This window comes from Primulina eburnea, chromosome 6 (assembly GCF_022965805.1).
Source record: "Primulina eburnea isolate SZY01 chromosome 6, ASM2296580v1, whole genome shotgun sequence".
NCBI lineage: Eukaryota > Viridiplantae > Streptophyta > Magnoliopsida > Lamiales > Gesneriaceae > Primulina > Primulina eburnea.
The window spans coordinates 26521895-26534397 of NC_133106.1; the positions used below are offsets into that span (position 1 = coordinate 26521895).

At 34.2% G+C, this 12503-nt stretch overlaps 1 pseudogene; it reads left to right on the plus strand.

Annotated features, from left to right (window-relative positions):
* The first annotated feature begins 3038 nt into the window (after positions 1 to 3038).
* On the plus strand, positions 3039 to 7320 carry LOC140833999 (probable receptor-like protein kinase At2g42960; annotated as a pseudogene).
* Positions 7321 to 12503: the final 5183 nt, after the last annotated feature.

Here is a 12503-nt window from a genome sequence, read left to right on the forward strand (position 1 = left end):
ACGAGTTAAAGTTTTGGACGATCTTGTTTATGTAGAACCAACGACATTGGAGGGCCTTGGTAGTGCGAGGCTCTTTTGATTTATTAGTGATTTGCTCGTTGTAAGTAGCTGCCACTCGTGACCACAACATATCTCGTGATTGGTTTATACCAATTATTGGATTTTGAGATACTTCAGGATAAGCCATCACGAGCAGTTTGTCTTCCTCAATTTAGAAAGCAACACCACGTTTAGATGAAGTCATTTGAATGAAAATATTTATTTAATTTGTGTGAGTGATGTCAATGCTACAAATGATACTTCAATTTATAGTCAAAACATTTTGAATAAGCAATCTGAAACAACGGTCTTGATTAAATGATATATGATCTAACGGTAGAAATTAAAAGTAGTTAGATTTATTTGTTTGGGGATTCGGAATTTGATCTAAAGGTGTATATTTACTTGTATTTGCTAGCAAAGGACAACCCGTGATAGCTGCAAGTAGGCAACCGGTGGTAGATGAGTTGTCTTTGATTTTGACTAGAAAACCAGTGACAGCTGCAAGTAGTTCACCCATCAGTTATTAATGGGTGAAAACTCGTGCTAGATGGCTTGTATTTGCTAGCAAAGGACGACCCGTGATAGCTGCAAGTAGACAATAGCTGGTAGATGAGTTATCTTTGATTATGACTAGACAACCAGTGACAGCTGCAAGTAGACAACCCATCAGTTCTTAGTTGGATGGATTTGTTCTAACAAAAACACATGCTAGATGACTTGTCTTTGCTAACAAAGGACAACATGTGACACAACTAGACAACCATTGTGTTGGATTAATGCATCACTTATTTCTTCATCACACACAACCCGTGACTTCTTCATAACTTATTTAAGAGCAGTGACTTATTCATCATTTACTCATCCATCTCAAAAATGAATTTTTAGGATGGAGGTCCTTCGAGTTTTTCTTTCTACACTGCTCTTCGTCATCTGATGACGAAGAACAGCTTAATGCCAACATAAAAAATGAGTTGCATCACGTTGATCAACAAATGGTTTTAAGCCAACTCATTAATAGTACAACTCTTGTCTCCAATTACATCCAAGAATGTGACGAGTTGCACCGTCAAGGCTCGATTCATGGCCATATTGTGATTAATCGAGATATATTAGCCGTCGATCAATGCTTGTACAATGAATATTTTTCGGAGTCTCTCCAATTTACAATGAGTCAATGTTCAAACAACGTTTTCGATTGTCTCGACATCTATTATTGCGAATTATGGAATCCGTTCGAAATCATGACAATTACTTCATACAAAATAGATGTGTTATGGAGGCCCGGGTTGTCCCCATACCAGAAGATGACTGTTGCAATGCGTATCTTAGCATACGGTGTTGCAGGCAGATTCAACATATGAGTATATCAAAATCAGGGAGTCTACTGCGATTGAAAGTTTAAAAAGATTTTGTCGGGTTATGGTGGAGGTGTTTGGTGACTGGTATCTTCGGTCTCCCAATGCTGAAGACATTGAAAGGGTTCTCCATATTGGAAAACAACGTGAATTCCTGGGATGCTGGGAAGCCTCGATTGTATGCATTGGAAATAGAAAAATTGTCCAACCAGTTGGGCCGGACAATATGCTGGTCGTAGTGGAAAACCGACAATCATTTTGGAGCCTGTAGCCTATTACGAGTTGTGGATATGGCATGCATACTTTGGATTGTCAGGTTCAAACAACGACATTAATGTATTGTCAAAATCTCATCTCTTTGTTAATTTGGCCAATAGGGTAGCTCCGCCAGCTAACTATGTCATGCAAGGAAAAGAATACATCATGAGATACTACATAGCCGATGGTATATATCCAAAGTGGGCCACTTTAATGCAAACAATTCACAATCCACAAGGTCTAAAGAAGAAATACTTTGCAGCACGACAAGAAAGTTGTAGAAAGATGTTGAGCGAGCATTTGGTATATTACAATCAAAGTGGCGATAATTATTTGACCTGAACGAGTTTGAGCAAACGAGTGCTACATTATATCATGACAACATGCATTATAATGCATAATATGATTATTGAAGATGAAAGAGATGAGAATGTGTCAGTGACAGATTATCGTGAATCACACATCGTAGATGTTGAAATTGCACGTTATGAGCATGTTCGATTTCAAGATTTTTTATTGCACGTCATCGTCAAATAAAAGATAAGTCGGCTCACTATACACTTCGAGATGCTCTTATTGACCATTTGTGGGAGGAGTATAATACTTCGGAATATTAGTATTTTTAATGGTCAATTTATGTGTTGTTCTTTAAATCATATGTGTCGTTTATGTTTGTCGTGATTTATATTTTATGTTTATATTATGAGTGTTGTATCTTGTCGTTTATGTTTGTCGTGTCAAAAAAATTGTATTATGGTATCTCACTGATGGCTCTGGCTCAACTAATCGATTGATAGGAATTAAATAAATTGAGTTTAATACATGTTTTATTGTATTATGTTTATCGAATTAATTAAGTTCGGTTATATAATACATTATGTAATTATATATTTACATGTGTGTGCTTTTGAAAATGAAAAAAAAATGGAGTATTTTGTAATATTTTTATAAGATATAGGTTAGAGAAGGTTTTTAAAAATAGAGATTACGGATCTCTATTTTAGAGGATAGAGTATGAAAAATAAAAAGAAAAAAATAGAGATCATGGATCTCTATATAATATCGGATCATTATATATTCGTAATACACTTTTCCAAATCTCACAAAACCACATAAGAATCAAATAAAAGGCAAAAAAATAATCACTCAATAATTAATAAAAAATTATTTTTTTACGATACTTTTTTAAAAAAGACGAATGCATTAGAAAAGAAGACAAAATAAAAATACCAAAAACATTTTCTTGAAGAATTTGTATTTAGTAAACAAATATTTTTACATTAATCAAGGAAATAAAATTATTTTATAAAATCCTGAAAATAAAATTTTTTTTGGCTTGTGTTTGCTAGTTTATATTTTTGTTGCTTTTCTTTTCCTTCACTATTCACACACCACGCTCCTCTTTGGGGTTTTCCTCCATTGCAAACCAAGCTTCCCTTTCCAGCTTTACTGATGTGAATCTCACCTCATTCACACAACCCCACCTACCATTTCACCCAACTCTCCCTTTATTACATATGCCTTCAATTTCTTTTATTCTTTCAAATCTGTTCGCCCTTGTAAAGATTACATTTTTGTCTGGCATTGTTTTGAGAAACACTGAGTTGTCATTCACCTGATTTTTACAATTTATTGGGATTTTTCTTTGGCTAACAGCTGGCCACACCACCCTTCTACTTGTGGAATACGCCTCCTCTTTAGCTTCAGCTTCTGAAATCCCTCTTCGGTTACTGTTGGTTTCGTTTTTATCTTTGGTGGGTTTCCCGCATTTCATCTCTGTGTTGCCATATCTATGCTCATTGAACGTCTGTTGCTGATAAGAAGGGCCCCTTGTTTGCCTCTTTCTATTTGGGTTCTCGAAGAAGTAGATCTAGGGGGTTGAGTGCAGATCAATAGGAAAGGTGAGATCTTTCTTTCTTTTTATATTATGCCTCTTTATCTTTCTTTTTCTTGGATCATACGCCACACTTTACTTTATTTTGCTTTCACACATGCCTCGTCTATACAGATTTGGGGTTTGATTTACTCGTGGGTTCATGGGTATCTGTTTGTAATGGATTTCTTTTATGATAATAGTGGCATATCGGTCTCGAGTCTTGATATTTGCTTGATATCTCTCTGGAACTTGATGCTTAATGATATTTTCATCCTTTTTCTTAGGAAACTCTGGAACAAAGTATGTTAAACTATCTTGCTATGCTTACCGTTGAATTCTTGTTCTAGTTTCCTTGTCTTGCCATGAATTTGTTGAATCTAGAAGTAGTTATATATTAAGATAGATAATTACTATGCTGATGCCAGGATGTTGAGTGTTAAATTCAGTGTTCTAAATGGTGGTCGAGGCGGCCGCCTAGGCGGTAGGCGGCCATTGACCGCACCGCCTACGCTTGAGGCGGGTGTTTTAGGCGGCCAAAGCTATACAGCGTAGGAGAGGCTGGTCGAGGCGGTGAGCAGGCGGGCAAGGCGGCCAAGGCGAACAGGCGGGCCCTAGCACACCCAACTTATTTTTTTTTTACTTTTGGTTTTCACTCTCAAGTCTCAACCACTAAGCCCACCACACATTGCGCCGTCCGCCTCCCGCATATGTAGATATAGCAGATGGTGCATATGTAGATGATTTGGAAGATGAGTTATGGCATATGTAGATGTAGTAGATGGTGCATACGTAGATGATTTGGAAGATTAGTTATTTTTACTCTAGTACTTGTTCTACTGATGGATAATAGATTGAAGCTTTGAAATTTAAACTTAGTTTTTTGGTAAAAGTAATTATATCACTTTGTTAGTATAATAGCATTAACATGATGATGAATATTTATTAATTATCTTGTTAATTTGCATGTGTATATTTATTTGCTTTGTATGAAGTTTTTTTGTGCTTAAAAATTATTCAATTATACATCTTACATAAAAAAATGATGACTATTTGTGATTATATTACATGATTATTTATGGTTATCTATAAAAAAATATTTAAAAAAATTCAACCGCCTGGACACCGCCTAGGCGACCGAGGCGTTAGGCGGTCACCGACCGCCCTGCTATCGTCTCCCGCCATTTACAACCTTGGTTAAATTAGATATAAAATCTGTCACTGTGTCTCCTTAAAATAAATGGGTATAGCATATCATTTTGATGCTGCTTTGGTTATGTGGCTTATATCTTGGATCCCAGCATTCAGTGGATTAACTCTCATCCAGAACGTAGTGACAAAGCACAATTTGTCTCCCGTATCCAATTTAGGAAAATGACGTCCGAAAGTTTGAGCTCTGAGATGTCGAAGAAATATGGTTCTCTGAAACTGTGGGTTTTGATTGGAATATGTGTTGGCGCTTTTATAGTTCTAATCCTTGGCATCTTATCTATATGGGTAATGTTTCGGAGAAAGTCTCAAAGAAAAGGGGACAATAATTCTCTCTCACAAATCCCTTTTATTTCGAAAGACATACGGGTTGATAGAGTGGGGGAACAAAGTACGCGTGATTACCATGATTGTGTATCCTTAACGGTAAATGATAAATCAAGTGATAAGAACTCAGAAAAGATGCTAGTTTATTTGGGAAGAAGTAAATCAAGTGATGTTGATAACATCAGCCAGTGTAGTTCCATGTATCATCATGAAAGAGCATATAGTTCTCAGTCCGGAGAGGAAGGAAGTTCTGGGAATGCCATTAAACAATCTTTATCACCATATGGACTTGCAATGGCATCTCCTTTAGTTGGTTTGCCGGAAGCATCTCATCTTGGGTGGGGTCATTGGTTCACACTTAGAGATCTTGAAAGTGCGACAAACCGGTTCTCTGCGGAGTATGTTATTGGGGAAGGTGGTTATGGGGTTGTTTATCAAGGAAGATTGGTCAATGGGACAGAGGTAGCAGTCAAGAAACTTCTTAACAATCTGTGAGTATGACATGCTTCCAACTTAACTGAAAATTTGAACATTTGATCGCAAAGCTTCCATCATTACCATGTTTGAATACCAAATTGTGTTGCAGGGGCCAAGCGGAGAAAGAATTTAGAGTTGAAGTAGAAGCCATTGGCCATGTTCGACATAAGAATCTTGTACGGCTTCTTGGCTACTGTATAGAAGGGGTTCACAGGTTAGTTTTCTTTCTGGCATAGATTTTTTATCCCCTTTTTACGGTCGGGCTTTGTCTTATTTAGTTGAGATGTTTCTTCTGTGTAGGATGCTTGTGTATGAGTATGTCAACAACGGCAACTTGGAGCAATGGCTTCATGGGGCTATGAGACAAAAAGGTACACTCACTTGGGAGGACCGAATGAAGGTTATGCTCTGTACTGCAACAGCGTAAGTAGACCATCTGGACTTTAAAACAATTACTAATCTGTTAAATTTGTTATACTCTCAACTTGGATTATGCTAACGTGAATCTCATTGGTGACTTCTATGTCGGTATAGAGCTACATGGAATGAAGAAGAATCATTCACCTTCTAAATATCAACTCATGTTGCTTTTTCAGGCTTGCTTATTTACATGAAGCTATTGAACCAAAAGTTATTCACCGTGACATAAAATCTAGCAATATCCTGATCGATGATCAATTCAACTGCTAAGATTTCTGACTTTGGATTGGCTAAGTTGTTGGGATCTGGGGAAAGCCATGTAACAACAAGAGTGATGGGAACATTCGGGTATACACACTACTTAGTTTCCTTTCATTTGATTTCTATTTTCTAATTATATTTCCCATGGATTTACCATAAAAACTGAACTTTTGAATTTTAGCTACGTTGCTCCAGAATATGCAAATAGTGGCTTGTTGAATGAAAAGAGCGATGTTTATAGTTTCGGTGTTCTGCTACTGGAAACTGTTACAGGAAGAGATCCAGTGGATTACGGACGTCCTGCAAATGAGGTAATTTCATTAACATCAGTTTTCATTTGTTGAGATACTAAGTATGTTTGTAAATAAGTTCCGGATGTCTATGTCACAGGTTAATCTTGTTGAATGGCTTAAAATGATGGTAGGGAGCAGGAGAGCAGAGGAAGTTGTGGACTCTAGTCTTGAACCAGGGCCCTCGACACGTGCCTTGAAACGTACACTTCTTGTTGCTCTTAGGTGTGTTGATCCAGATTCGGAAAAACGGCCCAAAATGAGCCAGGTTGTGCGGATGCTTGAAGCAGATGAGTTCCCTTACCGTGAGGTGAGTTTTATCCACGATTTTTCTTTCATGTCATAGTAAAGATCGCAAAATTAATCTGAAACTTATTCTTACCTTCACCGAAATTGTGGTCTCCTGAAATCCTAACCATCTATGTGAAACCTTCCAATTTTTGCCACTTGCAGGATCGAAGAAATAAGAAAAGCAGAACAACTAGCATGGATGTTGAATCCATGAAAGATAGTTGTGATTCATCTAACACAGAAAGGAAGGTAGAAAAGTCAGAGCCACACATCTGAGCCTACCAATGGATAGAACTGACAAACTGATGCAATTCAAGGTTCTCACCAATTTGATTTTAGAGCTTTGTGACTATGATATTCACATTTTTGTTAAACTTAGATCTCGGTCTGTTTACAAAGATTGAAATCTTGAGAAATTGATAGCTCTCTTGTCATCTCACTAGTGATGAAAATGCTCTAGAGGGTGGGAGGGGAGCTTGTACAGGTGTTTGGTCGATCAATGGACTTTTTTCATCAACATTATGATCAGTTTGTGCTTACGCTACATGTTATATGAGTTTTTCTTGTCTGTCATCATACAAGAATTATCTTATTCACAGTTAATTACCCATGAAGTACACTCAGGGGAATAGTACCCTAGAGTGTAGGTACTCTTTTAGCAATGCATGTATGATGAAATGTGTGTCATATAACAGATAATATGAGATTCATGGGCTATTGGACAGCAGTGCTGAATGATCGTTTCGTGGTTCACTTGAATACATTACTATCCTTTGAAGCCCCCTTAAAAAGACCAGTACCACTTGGCAACCTTCTCCATTTCATCTGTTATGTTCCCTTTAGTATCTATACATGTTGGTTCCCTTATAGGAAACTCGATCATTATATTGGGACGTCGAATTCTCGTACCCAAGACGCGGCGGAAGTTTAAAATTTTTATGTCTCAACAATCGAGACGGTGCTTTGGCGTTGTGTGTTTATAACCTTTCATAGGGCGTTTAGAATTATACTTTTACATATAAAATGCTGGACTCCAAACTAATCTGGGTTTTAAGCGGAGATAGTTCTTCTTGTAATTCCCTATGAACGGAAGTCGTCTTTGATCGTCTAATTGGGTCCACGGTCGGAAACTGGTTTCCTCGCTTCGATTCCATTAGAAATCGCGAGCGATTTTGCGTTGAGACTATGACTTCCGATTTTCCAAAATCCGGAGACGGTGCAGTAACGGCGGCGCAGCGGTGGAGGAAAGCACAAGGTGGCCGAAATCTTTCTTTTAAAAACTAAAATGGCCGAGAGTTGCTTGTTCGAATGATGGAGGGTTTTGCAAATATTGTGTGTAAAATTGTGTGCAAAAACTTGTGTGCCATTTATGACCCCTCATGGTGTACTAGAACTCTGTATTTCATTATGTTAAATTCTCATATTATTAATATATAATATATTTATCAACTTTTGATAATATATGATACATTAATATCATAATATGTACACATATTTTATATCATGATATAAAATGTATAAATATATATATATATATATATATATATATATATATATATATATATATATATATATTAAATAAAAATTATTTAATTTGTATAATTAACTCATTGGTTAATTTAATTCTAGACTCTTCTAAAATATTTATGGGAATTTAAACATGTTGGTAGTGACTATTACTAGTACAATTATTTAATCAGTAAATTCTCAATTCACTAAATAAATAATTCCGAACTCATTAGAACATCGATCGACGATCCGAGAGTATCGATGTATCAAAGATACAAGTCTTGTTCATATAATGAAAAATAAAAATTTCGAAGATCAAAATTTTCACTTATCATATTGAGAGCTACCAGTTTAATGAAGTTCTTCACCAAAACAAACAGTTCCACTCTCCTTCTTTAATTAGCAATTAAGCTAACTTTCATTTCTTTCATCTATAGAATCGACTCAATAACTCTTTTATAGGCATCCTGTTTGATATCTATCAAACTATAGTCGCCAAATTTCAACTCTTTGAACTTTTACTTTCTTAACGAGAACACAGAATCCGATATTTGTGTTATCCTCAATGGTTCAGGAATACAGTCGTGAGTTCACATCTTCTGATAAGTCTCATTCTTTTCATCAACTCTTTGATCAAGAATGTCAAAACTCATTTCTGATTGTACTCATCTGATCATAATAAGAACGTCTAGTAGCATCGCCGTATAATCCCCTAGGTATCACTGATAATGACTCCAAGAACATTAAGTCATGGGCAGCGTACAGTACGGTCCCTTCAACATATATATATATATCAATCGAATCTGCAACTATTGGTATATCGAGAGTCGCATATGAATTCGATAACAATACGATTTATCTTTATATACTAATAGTGGCGTGGTATGTGCAACTATGAAAACACATTTCTCTAAAGTATATTTCTTGCTCTGACCAAAGACTTCTTGCACTATTGATTCGTCAGATCACATAGGATATCTTTACGCGTAGGCAAACAGTGAATCACCGACTACAATGCATTTGTTCCTACGTATTTCAAAATTACACCTAACTTCGCCACCTAATGACCCTCAATGTAGTCAGTAAACGGATCAAAGTGCATGTTAGTACATATAGCCCTTACATTGTCCCGGATCAAAGGACTAATGATGTACACTATAACCGCAGACTATTCCACTCGATAAGTGAGAACTACTTGGACATCCGAGAGAGGGTTGTTCAATGCATCATCATATGATCACTCATCTGTGTGAATGGACATCTACATGCCCTTGATAATGAAACATGACGTTTACATCACAGATGTTAGTCTCGAGCTCAAGCGATCTTTATCCTTGTTTTAAGCGGCTGATTCAACTAGGAACCTGTTTAGAATATACGGTACACTTCCTAATGAGTTTCATGATCTTACGTTGAGAGACAGACATCATGGTACATATTGTATATTCAAGGACTTTATATATGCAGTTTGTATGAGAATACATATAAAGTATAATATCATAATTAAATAACATTAAAGTCAATAAACGTTCAAAGCACAAGTTGACTTGTTAGAAATCTACTCTTAGACATTAGTAACTCGTGCTGTGGTCATAACGGAGCGAACTGGGCTTGGTGTCGATCCAGGAAGAATATGAAGGTCCGAAAGTTTCAAATACCTATGCAACAAGGTGGACTGATGATTCATTGAATGGGAGGCAACAGGAGGAATTGATGAAATGAATTTGAAATAGTTGGACATGTTTTGAACCACGTGCCCAATTTTCTAATGAAATTGAAGATTTATATGATCGGTGACAATATTTTTAATTGTCCATTGGTCTCTTTTATATTCCAGTCTTCTGTTTTTTAGTTTTGAAATAGTATTCCGCTGATGCATAAAATATTATTTTATATAGGTAATAATTAAAATTAGTAAGTATTAGTATTTGATTAATTATTTATATTTTTTATATAATACAAAGAATATATTTAAATTATGTAATTTATATTTTAAAAGGGACGTCAAATTAAAATTTCAAATTTTTTAAAAAAATATCGAATAGATTTCATTTGTATTTCTTAATTGTTTTCACATATTTAATACGACAATATATATATATATATATATATATATATATATATATATATATATATATGTATGTATGTGTATATATATATATGTATGTATGAATGTGTCAGTGTGATTTATGAAGCTAAGACAATTATTTACAAATCATATTAACGAGTCAAAGACTAGATCAGAGCTTAATAAATATAACAATCGCGATGAAATTGCTCGTTTTGCACTGGTTCTGCAATGAATGAAAGACAAGTTACAACTTATATACGATTTTGTATTTCGAGCATATTTCTCTCATACTAACTCGAAAATTTAGTGATTTTTAACTCTATGGAAAGCCAAGACAAAGAGATACTACTTCATGTTCATCATTGTGTCCAGAAATCAGGCATATCAAGATTTATAATCAAAAGAACATATAAGCTCAAATTGGACCAGATCAGATCAGATCAAACCAACCTGAACAGACCAAACAGGCCATATTAGACCAAGCTGATTATACCATATCAGAACAAGCTGAGATCAAGCTGATCAACATCTGAGTCAAATCAGCCATATCAACAGAAAAATAAGCTCAATCTCATAAAATGGTTAGAAACGCGAATAAGATAGTTTCAATGTCGAAGATCTTACAAAATATTTCAAATGGTCATATTCAGGTGTCAAACGTTAATATCACTCTTAGATACTATAAATACTTTGAAAATTAAAAAGCTTTTGATGGGAAATCAAAGCATGACCACATTATTAAAAGAAAGATGAGCTGAAATGAGAGAAATCCCAAGAAAGTGAGCTGCTAGGAATAAAATGAGATATGAACTTTCAAAGATAAATCCTACACTCGAAGAGAAATTTGAGAATACTCTTCCATTTTCAAATATTGAATACAACATCATTTGAAGAATGAAAGACGTCTAGCGATGGAAGAAAATGTGACATATAATTTGTTAATCTCCGAGGATCCCTAAACAAATTTGTGCATCTTTATTTATCACATTTAATTGTTGTTACTGTTTTGGTAGACATTGTCGAAGCATTTTGGATGTTCTATAAATTACCAAAATATTGCATTCATAGTATTTGGTAAAATACTTCAACCAATTTGTTTTATTATTTCAACTTTCATAATTTTCAACTTGCATAATTTTAAAATCATTTACAAAATATTTCATCGGTTTTTTTAGAGAGTTAGGTTGAGTTTCTTCTCCTCGGTTTAGAATCAAACTCAATATGATTTCTCAATGGCTGATTTATTTTTTAACATTTCAAGAACGATCTATTATAACTCTTAAATGTTTTTTTAGTATTTATTCACTCCCACTTTAAACAAATTTTTTATCCTAACATTTTCTCATAAAAATTGAGCAAGTATTATTAATAATTAAGGTTGGGATTACTATTATTAAAACCGCTGAATATGGCATAAAATAATGATGGGTAAAAAAGTATATATTTGATTTGATTGATTAAATTATAGTAGACCATTACAAATTTGAATATTTTTTGTTCAGATAATTGAAATCGTGACCGAACCGATTTGAATTATCTTTGTGTAAACTTTTCTGTATCACCAAACAAAAAAATTAAAGATCGAATGTAATAGTAACTTTAAGAGAAAATTAAATAGAATTTTTGTCTTTTAATTTATATATATTTTTAAATTTTGTGTGTATTCTTCCCCCATGTCAATCTCGTTAATAATGATTAAAAAAAATTAACTTTGTCATATTTATTTCCTAAATTTTATTATGTTAATTTTCCATAAATTCAACACACATCATTGAGTTATATTTTATAATAATCAAATTTTACTTTGGAATCGGATGAATGAATTTTTTTTATACTTTTAAGAAATTCTAAACATTAATCTATTTATAAAATTTTATTATTATAGGGATTTTTTCCTTTCAAAATATAGTTTACAATATCTTTATATTATTAAAAATAAAATATTCATTAATGATGAATAAAAATGGGATAAAGCTTTCAGTGTGAAGTATTAAATTTAAATATTGGATGTTTTTCAATCTATAGATTTGAATGTACATATAAATCAATTTAATTTATAAAAAATAATTAATTTACTTATGAAATATAGTCGTACCAGAACAAATAAACAAGATTTCTTT